Here is a 25,670-nt window from a genome sequence, read left to right as displayed (position 1 = left end):
CCCCTCTATTGATACACAATTAAAAGTAGCCACCTGTAATTGTACAGGCGACGTGCCCCTCTATTTACAGTATGAAATATTGAAGTAATTGTATGTTTTATTAATAACTCTTGTACAATCACATTATTCAGAAATAATACTTCTTTAAATTATCTACATTCCATGTTTTAGGTAGAGGTCGGTCGTCTGGTGTTTCCAGACGGTAGGTGCCGTCTTAGACCTCTTCATAGATCCGGTAGGGTCCTTCCCAGTTGGGAGTTAGCTTTCCCAACTCATTAGCCCTACCGACTGCTTCCATTTTCCGTAGTACAAAGTCCCCCAATTTCAGTGGACGCATGTGTACTCTCTTGTTATAAGTTCTTGTCATTCTTAGACGGTAGATCTCATGGCGTAAGTCTGCATTGCCCTTACGCTCTGGGAGTGAATCCAATGCCTGGCTCATGGATTCCCAATTGGCCTCTTCGTCATACAGCATGACACGAAGAGTTGGCTCGTAGTGCTCAATGAGTAGGACAGCTTCTGACCCATAGGCCAAGAGGAATGGGTTTCTCTAGTTGCCCCTTTTTCAGTCTTCCTTATGGCCCAGAGAACATGTGGTAGTTCGTCTGCCCATAGGCCGCCTGATTTTCAATCTTTTTCTTGATACCGTCAGAGATAATCTTGTTGCAAGCTTCTACGTGGCCGTTTGCTTGGGGTCGACCAACTGATGCAAAGTTGTATGAAATTCCTTGATCCCGGAGCCAATTCTTGAGAACAGACATCTCGAACTGAGGACCATTATCAAAGACCATAGACATAGGCACCCTAAACCGTGTAATGACGTTCCTCCAGATGAATGAGATAACGTCCTTGGTCTTAATACCTTTAATAGCTTTGGCCTCTACCCATTTGGTAAAGTAGTCGACCGCTACCAATATATATCTCCGTCCGCCTGTTGCAGGTGTATACTAACCTAGGACGTCCATACCTCACTTGGAAAATGGTAGGGGGTTATGTATGGCCGTCAAATCAGTGGTTGGACAATGGATTAGCTTGCCAAACCTTTGACACTTGTCACATTTCTTCACTATTTCCATGGTGTCCGCTTCTAGGGTAGGCCAGAAGTAACCCTACCGCCTATTTGAGAGGCACAGAATCCCGAGTGTAGGTCTTTTAAGACCTCTCGCCCTGTTTCTAGGGTGACACATTTGAAGAGAGGTTGAAGATAGCCTTTATTGAAGAGTTCCCCTTTATGCTTTTCAAATTTGGACGGCCGTTTTTTTTAGTAGGACCGCCTCTAAGTGAGTTTCCGGCAAGGTGCCGTCTGTTAAGTATGCTCGGATGTCATCCATGCAGGTTGAGCTTCTGTCTAGAATCCCAATAAGGTACTCTTCGATGCTTCGTTTATCCATCACTTCCCAGAAGGTCGTCCTTCGTGTGTCACAGGAGGCAGATGATGCTAGTTTAGAGAGGGCGTCCGCCTGGTTATTCTTAGACTTGGGCACTTGATTTAGATGAAACTCCTCTAGTGTCCCGGCCTCTTGTTGCACCACCTGTAAGTACTTGATCATGGCCGGAAGTGTGGCTTCATAGTCACCATGGTATTGGCTTACGATCAGTTATGAATCAGAACACGCGGCTATCTTCCTTGCCCCGGCCGCCTTACACATGCGGATGCTAACCAATAGGGCTTCATATTCCGCCTCATTGTTTGAGGCTTGGAACTTAAATCTTAGTGCATACTTGTACTTGTCCCCTTCAGGAGACTGACATATGACGCCTGCACCACAACCGTTCATTGTGGAGCTACAGTCCACATAGACTTTCCAGACTTACTCGAAGTTCTTAGGATCAATCGGCCTAGTTAATTCCACTATGAAGTCAGCGAATTCTTGCCCCTTTACTGCTTTCCTTGGCTCAAAAGTGACCTCTAGACTTTGGATCTCAATGGCCCATTTGATCATTCGGCTTAACGACTCCATGGTTATCAGTGGCCCCTTGATCAGCTGGTCGATGTAGACCACAACCGGATGTGCCAGAAAGTAAGGCTTCAATTTTTAAACTTCCATGAAGAGGGCAAGGCCAAATTTTTCAACCATAGGGTACCGTAACTCAGCGTTCTTCAGGATGTGACTGATGAAGTAGACTGGGATCTGGCAGCCGTCCCTTTCAGCAAGGAGGACGGCACTAAGAGCAAGGTCAGAGACTGCTAAGTTTATGTATAACACTTCCTTGGGCAGAGGGCTGACCAGCCTTGGCAAAAAGTGCAGGTGTTCTTTCAATCTCTAGAAATCCGCCTCTGCAACAGGCATCCATTCAAACCTGGTCTTCTTCTTGATAGCTTGGAAAAAGTAGAGGCACTTGTCACCTGACCTACTAAGGAATCTCCTGAACGCCGCCAGACAACTTGTCAATTTTTTAACCTCTCTTATAGTGCGGGGCGACTACATGTCTATGACCGCCTGTATCTTCTCGGGGTTAGCCTCTATACCCCTTTGATTTATTAGAAATCCGAGGAACTTCCCAGACTCAACACCAAAAACACATTTCTTGGGATTGAGCCTGACTTGGTGCCGCCTAAGTGTGGTGAATATTTCTTGGAGGTCAGCTAGGTGGTCCGTCTGGAGTTTAGATTTAACAATCATATCATCTATGTACACCTCAACATTCCTTCCAATCTGGTTGAAGAAGACCGTATTAATCATCCTTTGGAAGGTTGCAAGCGCATTATTTAATCCAAACGGCATGACCGTATAGCAAAACAACCCCTGATCTATGACGAAGGTCGTCTTCTGTTGATCTTTTTTCCACAGGGGTATCTGATGGAAGCCTGAATAGGCGTCCATGAAGCACATCATGGCGTGGCCGGCTGTAGAGTCGACCAGATTGTCGATCTTTGGGAGCGGGTAACTGTCCTTGAGACACGCCTTGTGCAAGTCCGTGTAGTCTACACACATGCGCTAGGTCCCATTCGACTTTTTTACAAGTACAACATTCGCAACCCAATCTGGGAAGTAACATTGTCAAATGAATCCTACGTCCAGCAATTTCTTAACCTCAGCGGCTGCCGCCTAGCTTCGTTCTTCGCCGTGGTTCCTCTTCTTTTGCTTGACCGGCTTTTTTTTTGGGATCCACAGCAAGCTTATGTACAGCCAGATCAGGGCTGATGCCTGGCATCTCGTTATCTTCAAATGCAAATATATCCTTGAATTCCCTCAACAGTTGGTGCAAGTCAGAACAAGTTCAGCAAAAGCAATCGTCCCGACCTTAAGAGTTCACTCAGGGCGAGAGTCATCCAAGACGATGTCTACATGTTCACCAGCTGGCTGAGGGCGGAATTCATCTGACATCTCCTAGGCTAGTGATTGCTATTGTTTTTCTTTTCTTTCGGCCTCCAGATGGATGGCCTTTCTTTTCTTGCCGGCTGCTGTTGGGGCAGGCGCGGCCTTCTTGATTTGCTCAAGCTCCGTAATCTCTCCACTGGGGCCGGATGCCACCGCAGTGGGCTTAATATCAGAGAGGTAACACTCCCTGGCCTTCTTTTGGTCTCCCCTTAGAGAGCCGATTTTTCTATCTCTTTCAAATTTGAGAAGCATGAGAGAGGGAATGATGACAGATATCGATTCATTAAGGGTGGGACGTCCTAAGATCATATTGTAGGCCGACAGTTTGTCGACCACCATGTGACGGCCCTCCCCTTTCTCGCCCAGACGGATAGGCAGATCCACCCATCCAACTAGACGCACGACCCCTCCTCTAAATCCTACTAAGGGATGGTGGACCGGGTGCATGCTCTCGGGCTTGTACTTGAGCTTTGTCAAGCACTTATGACTGATGAGATAAGATGAGCTCCCAGTATCAATGAGAATCCGACCAACTCTTTGGTTGGCCACCTTGCATTCAATTACTATAGAGTCGTCATGCAGCCCCCTGATTCTTCCCAAGTCTTCTTTAGTAATGACAACCTCAGGAAATGAAATCTCGGAGGTCCATCCCTGGTCGACAGAATTATCATTTAAACGCCTGATGTTGTCCTGTGAAGCCGCCTGCTGTAGTATAGATTGTTGCTTCGTCAGTGTCCGAGCTATCAGCTGGTGTCGACCTCTTCTTGTCCGCCTGTCTCTGTTTAGGTTGTTGGGTACCCTTTGATTTCTTGACATGGGAATTGAGGTCCCCTTTTTCTGCCAGGCGGTCCAAAAGATGCTTGAGGCTGATGCACTCATTGGTGTCATGACCAATGTCCTCATGGTAATAACAATATTTAATTTTTTTCCGATTGTTGACGGAACTCTTCATGGCAGCCGGCTTCTCGATTGAGATCCGGTCCTTGATTTCCATGAGGATGGCATAGCTATCCTTGTTAAACTCACACTTGAGGGAGTATGTTTTGAATTCCTTCTTCTTTTTCTGGGACGGCTGTTCAGAGGAGTCAGCCACCTAAACTTCTTTTCTTTTTCTTTCTTCCTTATTGGCTGGTTGTCGTGGCCAGCTCTCTCTTTTGTCAGACTTCTTGTGGTCCGACTGCTTTCCAACATTGCAGAGGTCGGTCGCCTGAATGTAGGCGTCCGCCTCCATCATTGCTTCTTGGAGGGTGATAATCCTTTTTCTGACGAGGTCGAATTTGAAGCTCGACCCGTCCTTCAAACCCTTCAAGAAGTCCGTGTATGCTACTTCATCAGGTAGTCCTTGTATCTGAATTCGCATCAGATTGAACCTCCTGATGTAGGAGCGTAGTCCTTCCTTCTCTCTCTGCTGTATGGCCCCCAAGTCAAGGGTGGTTTTTTTAGCAGGGATGTTCATCGAAAAATTTGACACAAATAGGTAGGCGAGCGTCTTGAAGTTATTAATACACCCGGCCGGCAAGTTGCCGAACCACTGCTGGGCGATGCCATTCAATGTGGCCGAGAAACACTTACACCATGTGGCATCATCCAACCCTTTGAGGTACATAAGGTTGGTGTATGCCATCAAGTGGTCTTCAGGGTTGGTAGTGCCATCATAGGTCCCTACCAACACATTCCTTACCTTAGTCGGCTGGGCGACCTCTGTTATTTTCTTGGAGAAAGCGGATGGCTGTTCTTCAAGTTTGAGCAGCCGAAGCTGCCAGTCCAAGGGCTAGACATCCATTGCCGCTTGTCGTCCAAAGGGAGTAGGCTGCATGAAATATTGGGATTGCGGAACGTATGGCTAGGGAGGTGCATACGGTGCCGCATGATACTTCTAGGAACCAGAGTGAGAGGGGGTGCTGCCCGTCTAGCTCTCATAATTTGATTTTGAATACTTCATGGAGGTATTGTGTAGACTGTCTTGAAAATCAGACGTGGAGGCCGACTCTGACAGTCGGTCATTCTTCTTCTGCTCGAGTAGCATTCGAGCATCAGAGTATGTTTTCTTGGACCCGTCCGGCTGAACATGACGGATGGGCTTCCTCTTCCCTTGTGAGGGGAAGCGGTACTTAGTTAAATTGATTACTGGCGCCTCGATCTTCCTAGGTCTAGGGTAAGGAGTCGCCTCCCGATCCTTTACAGGCTTCCTCCTCCCAAATTGGGAGGGTCTTCTGGCCGACTTTTCCTTTGGTGGAACAGGCGCTGTTTCGGGGTTTTTTGATGTGTCCTGCGGGAGAGTTACAATTCCAAGAATGCCCTTCGACCGCCTGTACCTGCAAAACAACGGAGACTCCGGTTGGGTGGAGCTCCGCCTCCGATGATCAAGTCAATGATGTACGGGAGGAAGGAAGTGCGTAAGAGAGTAATTACTTCTCGCGTAATGGGAGAATTCCGTAATTAAGATTGCTCGGTTTTTGTGTAAAATGTATTTATGATGGTATTGAGTGCCAATTGAATGTAAGTGAATTCTTTTTGAAGGAATTGAATGCCATTGAATTCCCCATAAATGAGGACTCTCCCACTATTTATAGTGGGGAGAATTGGTCCCCCATTTAGGGTTCTTAGGACACGTGTCAGTAGGGGGTTGGAACCCTGCTGACCAATAACAAAATGCCACGTGTCGCGCTTCCATTGGGCTACGTGGCTGGGGTAATTTTACCCCAAACAGGCGCCCTCTTGTTAATCAACTCTTGGATCTCTCCCTTGAGACTACTCATGAGAGTCATGATTCCGTTCTTAGTAATAGGGGCAGATCCCTCGGCCGCCTGTTGATGATCAAGCGGCGGGCCGGATGGTTGACAGGGTCCAACCTGGCAGTCCTCCCATTCCCTCCTTTCAGTGGGACGGGTGCGTCGAGCTCTAAGGGTCCCATTAGGAGCCGTATGAGTCACGACTTCGTACTCATTGTCAGTATCCTGGTCTGAGTAGACCTAGGGGTCATCCATAGGACGTTTCTCACTTGGTTGAGGTACAGACAGTGATGTCATCTCGAATGTACTCTCCCCACATACGGCGCCAAAATGTTTCGGGGTTTTCTGATGTCCTACGGGAGAGTTACAAATCCGGGACTGGATCTGTGCGCTTGTACCTGCAAAACAACAGAGACTTCGGTTGGTGGGAGCTCCGCCTCCGACGATCAAGTTAGAACGTGTTTAGGAGTAAAAGGTGCGGAATGTAAAGGTGATCTGGTTCCCCCGAAGAGAGGAGAGATCAGGCTAGTTGCGGTGAGCAACCTTGAAAAGAGTATAACTAATGCTAAGTAAGGTCTAGCAATTAGCATGCACGTGGGGTAATCTCTGAATAAGTTAAATCAAATTGTTTAATGGAGGCTAATTATCTGTTTATATAGCCTCAAAGTACGTGCCCAATACTAGGTTAAATGGGGAACCTAGGACTGATTGGGCTTGCCTCGGGATTCTGGCCTTGTTAGCCGTTTTCCGGGTTGGCAGTCTATGTGCCACGTGGCATGGCTGGATTGGTCCATGTTGGACCTCCTGAAGTATGACACGTGGAAGTCCCTGATTAGTCCACGTGGCTGACACGTGGAAGGTGTTGATTGGTCCACGTGGCGGGGAAAAATCCCCTAAACATTTAGGATTTTGAATGTTGTGATGATTAATTAAGTTCACATAAATCAACTAACATAGAAACCCTAGGTCCCTATAAAATTGAGTCGAAATTGCCATTCCAAATTAACACTTACCGAACTAATGTGAATAGTTATGGGCTATGCCAAAGCTCGGCATCACTATCTCCCTAGGAATGTAAGGTATACTAGGTATACAAGTTGATTTTGATTAAACTCAACGATATCGGTAAGGAGTCCTTAGATGTCGTGGCAATGGAGATAAACTTCACGAAAGCATTAGATGCGACGTTTTATCGAACCAAGAATAGCTTAGAGCTATTAGCAATTAGATTTCTTATCTTTAAATAATAAGTGTTAAGACATGCCAAAGCATGCTTAATCACTTTCTGATTTTTGGGATCTTGGAATCGTTTTATTCCCGCCGAAAAGGAACAATTTTAATGTGTGGATAAGACGCATAATTAGATTGAAAGTTTGCATGTATGCTTTAAAGTTCAACTTATTATGTTATTATCTTGATAAATGGTTATACTTTGCACTTATATTTGTACAATTCTAAATCAAAATATATTGCTTCCAATGATTGGTAAAAGGAAATATTTTGAGAATGGTTCTCTAAGGAAGAAAAGGCGTTCCTAAAATACAACTTCTCGTAAATGACTTTTATAACTAAAGTTTGAAAGGACGATTGGACATCATGCATTCAAAATACTAGGTAGTTTTGATAAATATGATGTATTGAGTTAAAAACTCAAATTGTTAATACTTGACAACCAACATATCTTTTCGCTTCATACACAAATGAGTAGGACTCATTGATGTAGTAATTCAAGTACGAATTAAAGGAAAATATAAAACTTTGTTTTACGGCGCACTAGATGCTTAATTATGCCTAACGAAGCATAAAAGTGAAAACACATAAAGAAATGGTTTATATATGTTATGAGATTATGTATGATAAGAAATATATGAAACAAGGAAGAAATAAAAGGAATAAGATTCCATTTCCACCCATGAGTTCATGTTATTGTAGTTAACCTAGCAACTCGTTATCTTCACAATTATTGGATACTGCTTAAGTGTTCCACTTAGAAAGTGAGCTCAAACTATTGAAGTTAAGCTAAGTTATTGACTTACAAGCTTAGAATGAAGCAAGTATGGCTACATCGGTTGTGAGGTCGTATGCTTTGTTTCAAGACCTTTTAAGCTAAGGCTGGAACGAATAATGGTTATTATGTTCCATAATCAACAAACAATCCATTTACACACCAAAAGACTCACATTAAAAATAAAAGAACACTAGTTGTTGGTTTTATCTGAATGGCATGGTTATTTAAGCCTTGAGCTAAGGATGCTTGATTATAAATAAACACTTCTCTAACATGAAATGTCATAAAGGTCAAGTCATGGACATGATTTGTGTTCTGAACATCTTTAGCATTGTCATATCGACAAGAACGTACTCACGGCTCTGTTAGATAGACTCTTGATAGTTGATCGATTCAGAATCGTTCTAAGGCAAGTAAGTCTTACTTGTTGAAGCCAACAAAGAAAGGTGCTATTGTGCTTGGTATAGACAATTGAATCCAAAAGATAAAGAGGATTCCATTACTTCAACATTTGTTGGGTTTCGTAGTGTCCGACACTACGCGAAATGAAACCCTACCAAAATCTGCACACAAATTAAAGTAACTAAACATGCATATTAATTAACAATCACATAATTAATTAACTAAGAGAGAGAGAGAGAGAAAGACGATCATACCCTCGATGTGTGCTTCGCTCCTTTAGAGCTCGGACTTGAAAGTGTTAGCTCCACAAGTGCGTAAGACTCCAACGGTATCCACCCTTGAGACCCGACGCGAACGGTCCCTACCCCGAAGGTTAGTCGGGGCTAGACCAAGAAAATACTATAGTATTACGAACTTAAAGGTTTTCTCACCTATAGGGAGATGCCTTATTGACTTCAACTCAAGTGTCCCTTCTCAATGCCAAATAAATGGTATTTATAGGGAAGGGAGCTCTTGAACTCCAATCTCCCATCAATGTGGGAGAGTTGGTAAAATGCATTTTATCCAATTTATTTTTAATTCAAAAATCAAATTGAAATGCAAGTGAATCAACAAATGACAAGTGTAAATAGGTGAGAAATGGGTTAGGTGAGGACCACAAGGGGGGACCATTCTCCCCTTGCTCCCCAAGCAAATCCAAATACTCACATGCCTTCACACGCACAACCAACCACGTGCGAGAGCAGCCACATGCATAGGTTGTGGCTGACATGGGCGCAATGCGAGGGCCTGCACACTAGCACACGTGGTGCGCCAACTACTAGCATGCGTGCGGCCAGGTGCACCAACCCCACAAGCATGTTCAACCAGCAAGCCTAGCACGCACATGCATGCTTGGCTTACGGTACAGCCATGTATGCGGTTGATGCCTTATACTATCCTAGCCTTCGCATGGCTAGGCCAATGCAAAGCTACAGCTTATCATAAACTTATCATTTGCTTAATTTCTTTTCTCGTCGAATTCTAAATTAGACTCGACTTACGACACTCAGTTTCAACGCTCTAAGGTCGATATCCAAGGTCTTTGTTCGTAATACTCTAATGACTCATCCTATCCTTCGAAATGATTTGTCGCCTCGGATCGGTTACTCGAATGGGGTGTGACCCGAAGGGTTCAGTCAAGATTAAGCTGTAATATTAATTATATATTAATATTACTGATCGGAAGCGGCCTCCACCTAGGCATTTCGATCACTTGACCTCACTTTTTAATTAGCTTTCTAATAATTTCGAACCCTCTATTGGAATAATACACTTGTTGGAAGGACACCATTCCTTTCAACGTTTTCACAAGAATTTGAAGAATATGGCTATATTCATGAAATGTGAACAAACTAGATCTTGAGTAGCTCAAAAGTTCAGTGAAGTATAGAATCACCTTGGCCTGATATCAAAACGTCTAGATTAGATCAAATGATGTTTGCTTGAGCGAAGGGGGATCATCACAAAGTTATGAAATTGGAATTTCATAAAATACAGTATGTCTTCACGAAGACCTCGATGACATTTGAAAATGACTCTAACAATGATGGATCACATCCCTTCCTATAAAGTTCTTAAAGATTTGCACAAATGAGTAATGTTACACTAAATAAAATGTCGAAGCTAAGAAAGGACACAATATTCAATTATGAATTGAAATAGTTTTTAACGTCTTTTTAAGTATATGTCTAGGGCTCTTAGCCTTAGTAGGAGCTTATTGGCTCAATGGGAACTCATTGGCTCAATGGGAGCTAAATGACTCATAAGGACTAAGATAACTCAAGTGGGAGCTAACTGTTTGTTTCACAACGAACTTTTATCCAAAGACGATATACATGTCTCCTTGTAAGAATTCAAGTGAGACTATAGGCATTACCTCCACAACCTAATTAAGAACATAGTATTTGTTGCTGTAAGTGGTGTCTTTCTAGAAAGTAAAACATTTCCAAAACGACAGTGGGAGGAAAATGAACTTGATAACCATCGAGGTTAGCAACAAACTTGAACTGAGATTCTCGGAAGACTATTAGAAGGGCTTCATGAGAATGATTGATCAAGAATACTCATAGGACTTTAAAGTGCCTTAAGAGAGAATTCATTAATCACAAAACTTTACAAGTGTCAGAGTAAGATCAATATAATCAAAGGGCTTTAAAAGCGCTTTGAAAGTCAGTGTTTGATGTAATTACCCCGTATAGGTACAGAATTCACCAAAGGCTTGGATTGAATCCTATAAATTTCTATTAAGTTAGAAATAAACCTAAGACTTACAAGCATACTATTTACTAGTAGATGGTAAGGCAATAGTGTCTTGTAAATTAGCTACGATAAATCAAAATTCCGAATAATGGTTAGAGGCTATAAAATCCAAAAAAGACTCCATGTTTGAAAATCATGTTTGAAACTTGATTAATTTGCATAAAGGGTAAAGACCCATCAATCGCAAGTTAGTTTTCAAGGAGAAAACTAATGATGAGGAGCGAAATGTCGTCGTCAATACACCTTCCTATCAAATTAATCCTAGATTACCGAAATGAGTATAGAGGCAAGCAAGGGTCGAGATCCACGGAGAAACGGGAGATTGCAACGCTAAGTGCTAACAATAGAGTTTTAAAAGGGGTGTATATGAATAAGAGTGGTGGAAAACAAGACAATAAATAAACTAAGGCTACCCAAAATTACTCTAACAACTAACAAAGACTAACAAGTATTGGAAACTATGAGATTAAAAACGATAGGGGGATCGGGGAACATCAAACTTGGAGATCAAGAGCTAAACACATAGATAATCAAGGATTCGCAACCAAGGGAGCAAGGATCCTACTTAACACAATTCATTCCCATGCAATTGATTAAGCAATGTATAAACTACGATATATCCTAACATGATCACTCTCGCGCATCAATTAGGACATGTAATAATATAGTCAATGGTGCACAACATCAACCATATAACAATAAGCACAAGTTCATACAACAAGGGTTTAAATCCCCAAAAATCAAGTATTTAATCAAATAGCAACCAAGTCATCCATTCCCCTTCCCCTAGCTAAAAGTCTAGCCTAGGAGAGAGAAACTACTCATATCAACAATACCCAAAATATTGGCCATAATCACAATCATCAACATAACAATCAAAAATACTTGAAATATGTAAATAAACCAAAATAAAAGGGATTAAGATATAAAGAGCTCACAAAGCTTCAACTTTGTATTGAAATAAGAAAATGGGTCTTTGAACCTTCAATGGTGAACCATCAAAAATCCAATAGAAAGCTCCAATATTGATTACAAGGATGATTAAAGCACTAATCTAGATTAAAGATTAAAGTTTGGGTGATAAAAGACTAAGAAACTGAATTTTCTCTTTCTAAAAACTTATACAAGCATCAATGGAGGCTATTCTCTCTCTAGAAATGTTCTAAGCATATTGCCCGAAATGGAATAGCTACTTTTATTCCCTTTTCAAATCAACTTTTAAGTAGGGAAATAAAAACGGGCTGGGCTGACGGCGTGCTTGCCCGCTACAGCTCTTTGCGCGCCCGCGCGGGATGATGTGTGCGCCCTCTACTAAAGGTTGCGCGCCCGCGAACTTCCGTGTGCGCGCCCTCTACTAATATATGCGCGCCCTCTACTGAGCACGCTTGGCATCTACAGAAAGTTGCCTTGTATCTTCAAGAGTTCAAGCTAATATGCGCACCCTCTCCAGGAATCATCCCGCCCGCGCAGGTTGAGTAGCGCGCCCTCTTCAGGGCGCGAGGCATCTACGAGGTTTACATCCTGATTTGGCCTTGAATGCGCGCCCTTTCCCTTGGGTTGCGCGCCTGCGCAGAGCGGGAGAGAGGACTCTCCTAGGCGCGCAGCCTGATTAAAGCTCCTCACTTGATTTGCTATTGAAACCGGCTCTCGAAACTATCCTGAACTTTCTTCTACTTCACGTATCGATTGGTTTACCTACAAAACACAGGAAAACACCCAAAAACAGCACAAAAAGGTAAAGTAGAGGGGAAGTACGAGGGAAATAGCATTGTTGTGCAATATATGGAGAAGCGCGGCAAAATAGGGCTAAATAAGCGATAAATGGAGGGAAATGGTAGGAAAAAGGATCCCGAATAGTGGCATAAATGCCACTTATCAAATTCCCCCACACTTACCTCTTACTTGTCCTCAAGCAAGATCATCACCCAATTAGAAATAAAGGCAGACAACCAAGATTAAAAATAAAAGAAAGACATAAGAATATACACTAACTTACTTTCGTAGGAATCACGGTTGTTTTTAGCGCAAACAACAAGCCGTTTAAACCTCAAAGTCGCCTATGAGGACAAGTATGCTCTCGTGAAGGTTTTCAAAGAGATTAACCCACAACTCTTGGCAAAAACCGAGGAGAAAAAGACAAATCAAACACTACAAAGATAAACATAATTCGGCATGGCTTAAAAAAAACAACATCAAATTTCAAGATGGACAATTGCTTTATTCGGGCTCAACCATGATAAACAACATCAAAGAATATTAGTCATTCTCAACTAAATGGTGCACGCACTTCTCAAGATGCTAAAGATTGCGAGAATCAAGCCTAAGCCAAGCATAGAGAACTAATGAGTCATCTTCCTCCCTAGTCCCCTCTAAAACGGTCTGCGTTCCCCCCACTAGATTCAAATCATCCCCCTAGGTGGCTCCTCATGATTCCACAAAGGAATCGGAAAAAAGAATTACTTTGAGGAGGTAAAAGATCATCCCGACATCTCACCTATACATTCTCTTTCCATAGGGTTGAAAACCATCTCCCTCCACCGGTTAATGACCATGTACTTCTAAGGTCTAAGGGGCTTTACATGGGTTGTAATGACACGGCTTAAGGTAGAGGTTGGAAGAACAATTTGAAATAGTGGCAGTAATCCCTAAGTGAAGCAAGAGGAAGGGCAGCCCTCAAGGTCAAAATTCAAGACATAACCACAACTCAAACGAACATCCAAACATTTTGATTTCATTCACATCACTAACTTTATTCAAGGATACACAAGATAGATCAATTTCTCATATCACTTTTTTCTCTTTTTTTTCATCAAAGCATCACACTTCCCAAGTTTTCTTTCATGCTCAAATTTAGACTTTCTTCTCAAGAATTTTCTCCAAACCAATTTCATCAAAGGTTCATGCTCATATCCACTACACTCTTCATACTAGCCTTACAAGCCCAGTGCTTCACTAACTAAAAGGGTTGGTAAAACATAGGTCGTTAAGCTTGTAATGGGGTTGAGACAAGAATGGGAAACATTAGGCTCAAATTGGTTGGCAAGGAGGTTGATGCAAAAGAGAAAATCAAATTTGTAACTAAATAAAAGAGAATATAAATGAAAATGAGAAATGATGCCCTTTTCCTTATCCAAAAGTCCAAGGTCACGATCTTGGGAGCTAATAATCAACACAAGGATTCAAACGTGCATAGATGAGGATCCTAAAAACGTCGCTCAAGAAATTGATGAAGGCTTGAACAAAATGAGCCTCACTAGGGACGAGAAGAGTAAGCAACAACCAACTAGGGGGCGTCAAATCCACTATGAGGAGCAACTCCATCTTTCAACAAACCGTAAACTAAGGGTTCAAATGCCATCACTAGTTCTTGCCTTTGCTACCTTGACTAAGACTCGACTAACTTAATCAACAACAATCTCGAAATGTGCATCTCATCACAAAGTTAAGAACAAAGAAACAAGCATTCTAAGGTGCATCATCACGGAGCTAGAGTCCGAATGTAGTAAGCAAGTTCCAAAATACCACTATATCATCATGCCATAATTACGCTTATCACAAATAAAAAAAATAAGGAAATGAAACAAAAGAAAGGAGTAAAGAGGGTTCACATATGAGGCATAAAGATTCAAATAAATCCCAATCGACATACAAGTGATCATTCGGTATCAATACCAACGATCCCAGGTTCCTTGGAACCGCATGCAAACATCCTCGAACCATTCAACTCCGTCCTAGGCTAAGAAGAAAAAAAACTAAACACACCAAAAAGAAAAAAAAAAAGAAGGGTCTCACCGAATGCCGCTTAAATTTGGAATGCACAGTCATACCATACTCACCATCGGGTTTGCAATTAGAAGCGGGGGTGAGTTGTTTTTGAAGTTCCTTCTTCAATCTGCATCAGTGAGACAAGGAAAACACACCAAAAAGAAAGAAAGAAAAGGATCATAAACTATATACAAAGGATTAGATCTTCCCATCATAAACAGCAAAAACAACAAGATATCAAATAAAAGGAGCGGAAATAGACAGCAAGCTAAGATTTCCCCCCACACTATAATGATGCAAGCCCCTTATATACAAAAGAATCGACCCCTGACACTTATACCCCCCCCCCCCCACACTTAGAAGGAGTAACGACCTCGTTGCTCCAAGACAAAAAAAAGGAAGGGAAGGACAGGGGGAATAACCAAGAAAAACAGGGGGCTAGTGCCCACTAGGGCCAGCATCACCGGAGTCCGGCCCCATATCCCCATAGGAGAAGCCGTCAGGTGGGCCGTGGGGATCCCAACCTTCAGTGTAGCCTGGAGGCCAACCATAATGACCTCGGAAGAGGTCTTGTTGCCAAGTAGGCAACGGGTCGAATTGGGGGGGCATGGTTAGGGGTTGGGGGTGGGTGGGGTCAACATAGGGGTAATTGGGATCACCCCTATAATCACTACCACCCGGCAACCTATAATCATAGGACCCGGATGCGTCAGGGAAATCATGGCGCACCCTATTTGGCTCGGAAGGTCCTTGGCAATAGGGGTAGGTAGGGGCGTTGTCACCCCCCCCCCCCGATGGCACTAGGCCATGCCGGGGAGGCCAATATGGATAATTCACCGGAGGCGTGACATCACCTCTATCTACATGCATATCATAAATAGACTGGTGTTGGAGAAACATATCTTGCTGGGTTTCAAATAGGCTTTGAACACCCAACTAGAGGCTCCCCATTCGCTGCTCAAGGCTTTCCAAGCCTTGGCTTTGGAAGAACTGCTGCTGCTGTTGCTATTGTTGTTGGTGTTGATGTTGTTGATGTTGATGTTGTTGTTGTTGATGTTGTTGTTGTTGTTGTTGTTGTTGTTGATCCACCATCTCCTCATCATCCTGCTCAAATACAAGGCCCTCTCCTCGATCGGCTCCAGGAAGGACACCATTGTCCCTCCTAACCCAGTAGATGTTTCTGGACTCCCTTTGGAAGGAGGTAAGATCCGGGTTTGGGAGAAAGCAACGGTGTGCATGAGACACCAACCAATCATAAACTCCCTCTCTAGGGGTGAAGGCAATGAATCCTAACCTTTTAAATTGATCAAGATTGAGAAAGATGTCACTGCTATTCCCAAACATAGTACAAGAGGGGAGGAGGTCCCCATGCCCAAGCTTCAGGGCTAACCTTGTTACCATACTCCCACAGGCAATTTCGCCGGTCTTCTTCCCCTTGGAGATTGATAAGCATTTTTTGATGAAGAAGTAGCCCAGGTTCACTCTTCGGCCTAAGGTGGGCTGAGTAGCGAACCACAGAGTGAGAATATCCTCCTTAGACATCTTCCCTAAATCCTGCTTTTTGAAAATAGCGTATCCAAGTATACGGTGCAGGATTCTTAGGGCCAGGTGAGCGATCTCACTGGCTAAGGAGTAGCGGGTGTTGAACTCTTCTTTTCCCGTGATCCCCCTCCACCAATGTCTTTCATTATAACCTTAGAAGGAGGAGTTCTCGGGAGTAACAAGGTTAGCATCTGGATTAAAGTCCAGGGCAATGTTGAGCTCTCTCAAGGATAGTGAATGAGATTTGTTGAAAAGCTGGAAGGTTACTCTAAAGTCGTCATCCCCCACAGCTTCACTGGAGAAAGTGGAAAATAATTCAAGGGTAGGCTCAAGGTAGGTGTTGAATGACGAGCTCACAAATGTACCCAAATTGAGGTTCTCAAAGAGTACCCAAATGTCTTCGTCGACACCCAAGCTTGTGGTGGTAGGACGGTGATAGTGCTTGGAGGGTCTAAGCTTCCTCTCTTTCATTTTTTTGTAGTTGGCTTCGTGGTTATTATTTTGGAAGGTAAGAGGGGGTAAAGTTGGTTGATTTTGTTGGGATTGGGAAGGTTGGGAGGGTTGTGGTTTCGTCCCACTCTTTGATTGTTTTCTACTGAATTTCAACATCTTCGCCCCAACCACTTCTCAAAAGTTTATACCACAAAGAATTTCACACCAAAACACCGAAAATATCTACCCAAACCACAATTCGAAGAGTACCAACCCAAAAATTCAATCGCACTATCAAGCGAAATCCTACAAAACAACAATTAGCACAACGAATACAACAACAACGTAACAAAGTTAGTCAATAGGCAAGGAGCTCATGAGATGTATACATCACCCAAACAATTATCAAAATTCCCAAACTACTCACACTCATCATGAAATTCATGGACAACAATTTACACATCATAAACCCACAAATACCTATATCTAACAATTCACAATTCCCTAACTATTTCAAGAAAATCCCAAAAATTGCAAATCATCCACAAGTATTTCATTAGAATCACATATTTGCAAGAATACTCATATACATGTCAATATAATCATAAGAATTGCAATAATATCACATGTATTTCAATTGATTCAAAATTTCTCCCACAAACATTACAAATTCAAGAAGTCTATCATGAATTCTATCAAAATGTAGCAAAAATTAGGCTTAGGGAGTTAGATATACCTTCTTGAAGATGAAAATTCGAACAAAACTTCACCGAGGGGGCTAGCTTCGTGCATTGGGAGATTGGGGTATTTGGGGTTTTCTTGAAACTTCTTGGGTGAGATTCAAGGGTTTTTGATGAGAAAAAGTGTGCAAAGTGAGGTTTTGGTGAGTGTTTGATGAATTTTGAGGGAGATTTGGGGAGGAAAAGTGAAGATTTTTAGGTATGATGGAGGTTAGTAATGGAGGTTAGGGTTTAGGAGAGAGAGAGAAGTGAGAGCATGAAAGTGAAAATGAAGATGAAAGAAGCATACATGCGTTTTCTGTACTGGAATCTTGCGCGCCCGCTCAAACCCACCTGCGCGCCCGCGAACACATCCTGCACGCCCACGATCACATCCTGCGCGCCCGCGCAGACCTGTGAGAGCCCTCTCACGGGCGCGAATTCCATCTATAGAAGCATTGGCCCTTTTTTTAGAAAGTGCGCGCCCGCGCAGACCTCATGAGCGCCCTGTAGAGCCCTATCAAGGCATCTACAACAAACTCCCAAACTTCTTCGATTTAAAAAGTTCTCTAACTCTACTAAAAATCCCTAACACATAAAACTAAAATGTTTATCAAACATTACAACCCCATCAAAAGCATACAAAAGTTCGAGTTCAAAACGACAATATTCCTATATTACGGAATTGGCTTCGAGAGCTCCAATCCCGAGATCATCAAAAGCGCGTGAATGTCGTTAATTCTCTTCATTGTGCTCCTTCCTCGGGCCTACTTGACCTACAATAAAAACAACTATGGATTAGATCCAATCATAAAATCTAGGTACGAAAATTAAAAAATTCAAAGAATAGAAGGGAGAAAGGGGCTCGGGTTGCCTCCCGAGAAGCGCTTCTTTTTAAGGTCATTAGCTTGACCATTGTTCCGATTCATTAAGGCTCAACAAGAGAAGGCTCGTAATCCCCGGCAACGGCGCCAAAATTTGATGAGGAGCGAAATGTCGTCGTCAATACACCTTCCTATCAAATTAATCCTAGATTACCTAAATGAGTATAGAGGCAAGCCAGGGTCGAGATCCACGGAGAAGCGGGAAATTGCAACGCTAAGTGCTAACAATAGAGTTTTAAAAGGAGTGTATATGAATAAGAGTGGTGGAAAACAAGACAATAAATAAACTAAGGCTACCCAAAATTACTCTAACAATTAACAAAGACTAACAAGTATTGGAAACTATGAGATTAAAAACGCTAGGGGGATCGGGGAACATCAAACTTGGAGATTAAGAGCTATACACATAGATAATCAAGGATTCGCAACCAAGGGAGCAAGGATCCTACTTAACACAATTCATTCCCATGCAATTGATTAAGCAATGTATAAACTACGATCTATCCTAACATGATCACTCCCGCGCATCAATTAGGACATGTAATAATATAATCAATGGTGCACAACATCAACCATATAACAATAAGCACAAGTTCATACAATAAGGGTTTAAATCCCCAAAAATCAAGTATTTAATCAAATAGCAACCAAGTCATCCATTCCCCTTCCCCTAGCTAAAAGTCTAACCTAGGAGAGAGAAAACTACTCATATCAACAATACCCAAAATATTGGCCATAATCAAAATCATCAACATAACAATCAAAAATACTTGAAATATGTAAATAAACCAAAATAAAAGGGATTAAGATAGAAAGAGCTCACAAAGCTTCAACTTTGTATTGAAATAAGAAAATGGGTCTTTGAACCTTCAATGGTGAACCATCAAAAATCAAATAGAAAGCTCCAATATTGATTACAAGGATGATTAAAGCACTAATCTGGATTAAAGATTAAAGTTTGGGTGATAAAAGACTAAGAAACTGAATTTTCTCTCTCTAAAAACTTATACAAGCATCAATGGAGGCTATTATCTCTCTAGAATTGTTCTATGCATATTGCCCTAAATGGAATAGCTGCCTTCATTCCCATTTCAAATCAGCTTTTAAGTAGGGAAATAAAAACGGGCTGCGCTGACGGCGTGCGCGCCCGCGCAGGATGATGTGCACGCCCTCTACTAAAGGTTGCGCGCCCGCGAACTTTAGTGTGCGCGCCCTCTACTAACATCTGCGCGCCCTCCCCAGGAATCATCGCGCCCGCGCAGGTTGAGTAGCGCGCCCTCTCCAGGGTGTGAGGCATCTATGAGGTTTACATCCTGATTTGTGAAAGGAATGGTGTCCTTCCAACAAGTGTATTCTTCCGATAGAGGGTTCAGAATTATTACAGAGCTAATTATTCAGTAAGGTCAAGTGATCATAATGCCTAGGTGGAGGCCGCTTCCGATCAGTAATATCGAGGTACAATTGATATTACAGCTTAATCTTAACTGAACCCTTCGGGTCGAACCCAATTGAATCACCGATCCGAGACGACGAATTAATCCGAAAGGATTTAATGAGTCGACAGAGTTTTACGAATACAAACGTCGGAAATCGAGCCTAGGGCGTCGAGACCGAACGTCGCAAAATCACAAGCAACAAGTATGAGCGTAGCCGTAGCTAGGCTAGGCTAGCTCATCGCAAGCCTAGGCGCACCATGTGTGTGCTAGGCGCACCATGGTGTTCTAGGCACTATCGCAGCCTAGGCGTGCCCTGGCAGCCCATCGCAAGCTAGCAGCATGCTAGCATGTGTGCCTGGGTGCGCATGGCAGCTATCGCAAGCCCCAAAAGCACCACGCAGCCCATCGCAGCTAGCAGCGTGCTAGCCTGGGTGCCTGGGTGCACATGGGTACTATCGCAGCCCCCTAGCACCACGCACAGCACCATCGCAGTGCTAGGCACATGCGTGTGTGCGTGTGCGTGTGCACCATTGCACAGCAAGCTGGCAGGCAGCGCTGGCCTTGCGCGAGTGCTAGGCACCATCGCAGGCCACGCACCAAGCACAGCTAGCTGGCAGGCAGCGCTGGCCTTGCGTGAGTGCTAGGCACCATCGCAAGCCACGCACCAAGCACAACGCTAGTGCGTGCTGGCCTGGATGCACGTAGTTGTGCGAGCTTGGGCGAGTGGTGCTGGCATGCTAGGTGCCATGCGTATGCTGGTCATGGCTATGCTAGCTGTGCGAGAGCCACGCATGCATGTGCATGTGCCTGTGATAGCAAGGCAGCAGCACCACACATACGTGTGCGTGTGCCTGCGATAGCATGGCAGCAGCGCCCAGCGCCCAGCACAAGGCGTGGCTCACTAGCAGCACGCAAGTGTTGGGCTGGGTGATGCGTGGTGCGCCAGCCAGGCATTCTAGGTGGATGTGCATGCTGGCAGCACCAGGTGGCAGCCAGCCTAGCTGCCTTGTAAGTGGCGGTTTAACGAGAAGTGGGGACCAAAGCCCAAAGCCACCAAGCTTCCCTTGGGGAGCAAGGCAATGGTCCCCCCCCAAGGGATATGGTTCTCACCTAACCCATTCTCTCCTTTTGCCACTTGTTGGCTTGTGATTGCTTTTGCCTAATTATTTATTTTGGAATTAAATAAATTATTGGAATTGTACATGATCCCACATTGATCATGAAAAGGGGTTTCAAGTACCCATTCTCTATAAATACCCACTTGGTTGGGATTTAGAGAATACAACCTTGAGTGGAATTAAAAAGGCAACTCTAAGAAAAGAGTAAACCTTTGATTCTTAAAACTCATAGTTATTTTGTCCGGGTCTTGACTAACCTTCAAGACTTAAGACCCTCGGGTCGGGTCGAGGGTACGATCCGTCGGAGATCTCGTCTTTTCGGGATTTTGAAGTAAGAGCTCTTTGGGAGCGAAGCACGCGTCAAAGGTATAATTCTTGTTCTTAATCTTGTTTGATTAAGTTTATTATGCTTGTTTAATTGCTTTAATTAAGGGGCGGGTCTTGGTGGCTTTCCTTCCGCGTAGTGTCGGGTCACTACGAAACCCTACAATTTGGCCTTGAATGCGCGCCCTCTCCCTTAGGTTGCGCGCCCGCGCAGAGCGGGAGAGAGGGCTCTCCTGGGCGTGCAGCCTGATTAAAGCTCCTCACTTGATTTTCTATTGAAACCGGCTCTCGAAACTATCCTGAATTTTCTTCTACTTCACGTATCGATTGGTTTACCTGCAAAACACAGGAAAACACCCAAAAACAGCACAAAAAGGTAAAGTAGAGGGGAAGTACGAGGGAAATAGCATTGTTGTGCAATATATGGAGAAGCGCGGCAAAATAGGGCTAAACAAGCGATAAATGGAGGGAAATGGTAGGAAAAAGGATCCCGAATAGTGGCATAAATGCCACTTATCAACTAACAAATGTGGAAATGTATATGCATACATAGCTAGATTGGTTGAAAAAGGATACAATTAAATTCACGGCGTTGATTTTAATAAAAACATATTCACCACTCGGAATGCTTAAGTCTTTTCGTGATTATTCTAGCAAAATTGCGCATATGAAATATGGCAAAATAGATACCAAAATCCGCCTTCCTAAAGTAGGTTTTTGGAAGAGACTAAGGAAATAGTCTAAGGGTTTTGAAAATCTAAATAATGTTAGATTTGAAAGCAAGCTCAAGAAATACATTGTGGGATTAAGGAAAGCATTTCATATAGGAATTGGAACGTGTTTTCTCATAAAGTTAATAGCAAGATTGGCTTATTGAGAAACATAAATATTGTTTTAGATAAGAAGTTTAGTGAAGCAAAAGTCAATTATGTAAGGTCTAACAAGAAGTTTATGAACTCTATTGTGAAATGACTATCAAATGCTAAATGCTTAGATTTTAAAGTATTTTCGAAAAAGGACCAAGCTAAAGGCGATACTCAGTACATAATTGGAATTAAGATCTATTGTATAGACTTAATAAAATTTTTAAATGAGTAAAGGAATTTACCGTGTTAAACATGAAGGACTTTGAAAGGCTTTCGACACATATGTATAAAACTAAGTAAATGTTTGGACTAAGTAAAAGCTAGGCTCATACTAAGTCAAACAAGAAAGACTCTAGTAGAGACTTTCAACCGTATCACATAGCAAACAGTTTAGCAAGACTCGGTGAAACTGGATGAGCTAAAATGTCTCATGAATGGAATAAAATTGGGAATTAAATCCTTCATGTATGCTACGATATGAAATTGTCACACGACTTACATGCTTAGAGCATGTGAAGTATAAAGTACCAATCAACTTGAATCTAAGTAATGGATCGTTAGATTATGATCAAGAACATCCAAAGTGCTCAGATAAGTAAAGAGGATGAATTCTTGATGCATGAAAACAAATATAATTTGAATATTGATGTTGCGAGCACAACCTTAACAAGGATTAGATCCTAAACAAGGAAGCCATTTATAAGCACGAGCTAAGATGCGTCGCGGCTTGAGAATGGTAACATGGATGTGTATCCATGTGTAATGTGCGGAAATTTAAGGTAAATTTCCATGATCACAAGTGATTAGGGTACCCCAAATCATTGTGAGCTGTTTGGAGTGAAATCCAAGCAAAGCATCATTAAGAAGTCAACGAAAATATATGTTGAGAATATTGTTTCCTTAAAGGCAATAATAAGGAAATTGTTCAATGGATAGTTCGTTGTTGAACGTTGATGATTGTAGGTTGTCAAGTTATAGATCCCAAATCATGAAAATGAGTGGGAGCCATCACTTGGACAATAAATCCTAAATCACATATAATCCATAAAGCACTCGAATTTTATCATCTTATTATGAAAGTGTTCGATAATGAAGATACTAAGATTTGCAAGGTAATCATAACTAAACCCATGCAATAAGTAAACCACAACATTCATAATTGCATTAAAGAAATCAAGCATATTGAATATGGGTGTGATTTCTATAAACGTTTTGTAAAGAGTATTACTCTTAAAACATTTAGGGAAAACCATTTATCATAAGATGAAATGTTTACGAGTTTCATAGTGGAATAAAATTACTAATTATTCCACAAAACTATTTAATTGTGGTTTAGAATTAAATTATGATTTGACGATATTCAAAATAGGGTATCAAGACAGGTCTTGGATAAGGAAACACCTATTAAGTGAACATTGAATATCATATCGAAACTATCCCTAATCAAGGTCAGTTTAAAAAGTTGGATGACTAATGACTACTTGAAATTAGTGTGTAGTATGATTTATAGCACTGTTTCTTTTGCTACAAGGACATGATTGTCATAAATCATTTGCACGGGTACTTGTTTGGAACTATACCAGATTGACCTATGTTAATACTTAAAGAGATTTAAAATAGTCATAAGTATATTTCTCATTATAGCTATCGGAACCTCTTTCCTCGACCATAAGTATTGTAAGTTCTCTTATTTGAGTACTAGTCCGTTGTGATGTTGTCAAACGTCTGTCGTACAAGGGGATTATGACGGCAACGCTCGGGCGGTTAGGTCCTCTTAATAAGGGAAACTAACAATGAAAGGCTAGGAATTTTTCCTTGTTAACAATAGGAAATAAGTCTTTGTTGTTTATAAGGCCTCTCGAAGAGCGAGACTATGAAAATGCATGGCAGTTCTCAGATGGATTTTAGAAATCATCTGCTTATTGACAGTCGAACTCGAAAATCGAGAAACACTTCTAGATGTAGTAAGGATGACGAAGAATCTTACCTTAATCTCATCAAGAGACATTAAGTGACATAGGAAATAGGCTATACATTAATAGCGCACTTATCCGGAAGGACAAATAGGAGATTGAAAGGAACGGTGTCCTTCGAACAAGTGATTGGAATGCCTAGCTGTAGGTCGCTTCCGATCAGTAATATTAGTGCATAATCAATATTACAGCTTAATCTTCACTGAACCCTTCGGGTCATACCCAATCGAGTAACCGAACCGAAACGGAAAATTAATCCGAAGGATTAAATGAGTCATTAGAGTATTGCGAACATAGACGTCGAATTCCGAGCTTAGAGTGTCGGAAATCAAGCATGTAAATCAAGACGATTCTAGGAATCTACGAGACGTAAAATAATCAAACGACACGACATACTAGGATAACACAAAGACTTGCCGCACCGCTTTAGTGGAGGAAAGGCCAAACCGCAGCTAAAGGCCTTGCATAGGCTTAGAATGGTGCTGGCCGGGGCATGCAGGGCTGAGCATGCTATCGCCGCACAAGCCTTCGCAAAGGCCGAGCAGCAAGCTAGTCGAGTGATGCGGGGCTGTGCGAGCTGGCCAAGCTAGCATGCGTGCTAGCAGCGCTAGCCAGGCTAGTAGCGCTAGCTAGCTAGGCCTCGTTAGCTACTAGCCGCAAGGGCAACCCAAAAACGAGCAGTGCCCATTACCAAGCTTGTGGGCCTATTGTGCTTGTTGTGTTGGGTTTCGTAGCGTCCAACACTACGCGGAAGAGAAACCTTGCCCAAGACCCGCCCACTGTTTAAAGCAACTAAGCATGCAATCACATAATTAAACAACAAAAGAAAGAGAACGGGAAAAGACATTCTTACCCTCATTCTTGCTCATTGAATGGTCCTCACCTACTCTTGCTCATTCTTACCATTCAAGGGGGGGACCAATACTCCCTGCTCACCAAGAAAAGCCACCAAGAATCGGTCCCCACCAAAAAACCCATGAGCAGTCCACGCATTGCTGGCAGCCAGCCTTACAAAGGTGCCAGGCCCCAGCTAGGAAACCTTGGCAACCAAGGCAGGCTGGCTAGCCAGCCTACATACGCATGCACGCAGCAAGCAAGCCACGCATGCAATACGGGCTGCTGCTGCTGCATAGCGTATGCTAGGCGCTAGCTAGGCAGCCTTGGCAACCAAGGCAGGTTTGCTAGCAAGCCTACATACGCATGCAATGCGGGCTGCTGCTGCGTAGCGTATTCTAGGCGCTGCCTAGAAGCTACTGCTTGTGCTAGGCACTGCCCGCAACACAAGCATCACACCCACAACACATAGCATGCTACGATGCCCAGCACACAAGCATGCACAGCCACAACACATAACTCGCTGCGATGCGTGGCTATTGTGCGAGAGGCTGCGAGGTGCGTGAGGCTGCTATGCTAGCACACATCGCCATAGCACAGCACGCATAGCGCGCTGCTGCTATGCTTGAGGTAGCGATGATGCGACTGGGTGCTTGGTCTAGCACGCTAGCATGCGCTAGCTGCTAGCATGCTTGCGGCCTTGTGCACCAACCTTGCTAGCATGCTTGCGGTATGCCTAGTGATGCACATGGCACCTTAAGCTAGCCTAGAACTCACATTGCTTGGAAAATGCGAGGCTACGGCTTAGCTCAAACTTGTCGCTTGCTTGATTTCTCGTCTTGTCGAATTCCAAACTCGACTCGACTTGCGATGCTCGGTTTAGACGCTCTAAGCTCGATATTCAACGTCTTTGTTTGTAATACTCTAATGAGTCATTTAATCCTTCGGATTGATTCGTCGCTTCAGATTGGTTACTCGATTGGGTGTGTCTCGAAGGGTTCAGTCAAGATT

This window comes from Chenopodium quinoa, unplaced genomic scaffold, assembly GCF_001683475.1.
Source record: "Chenopodium quinoa cultivar QQ74 unplaced genomic scaffold, ASM168347v1, whole genome shotgun sequence".
Lineage (NCBI taxonomy): Eukaryota > Viridiplantae > Streptophyta > Magnoliopsida > Caryophyllales > Amaranthaceae > Chenopodium > Chenopodium quinoa.
This window is presented reverse-complemented; position numbering follows the sequence as displayed.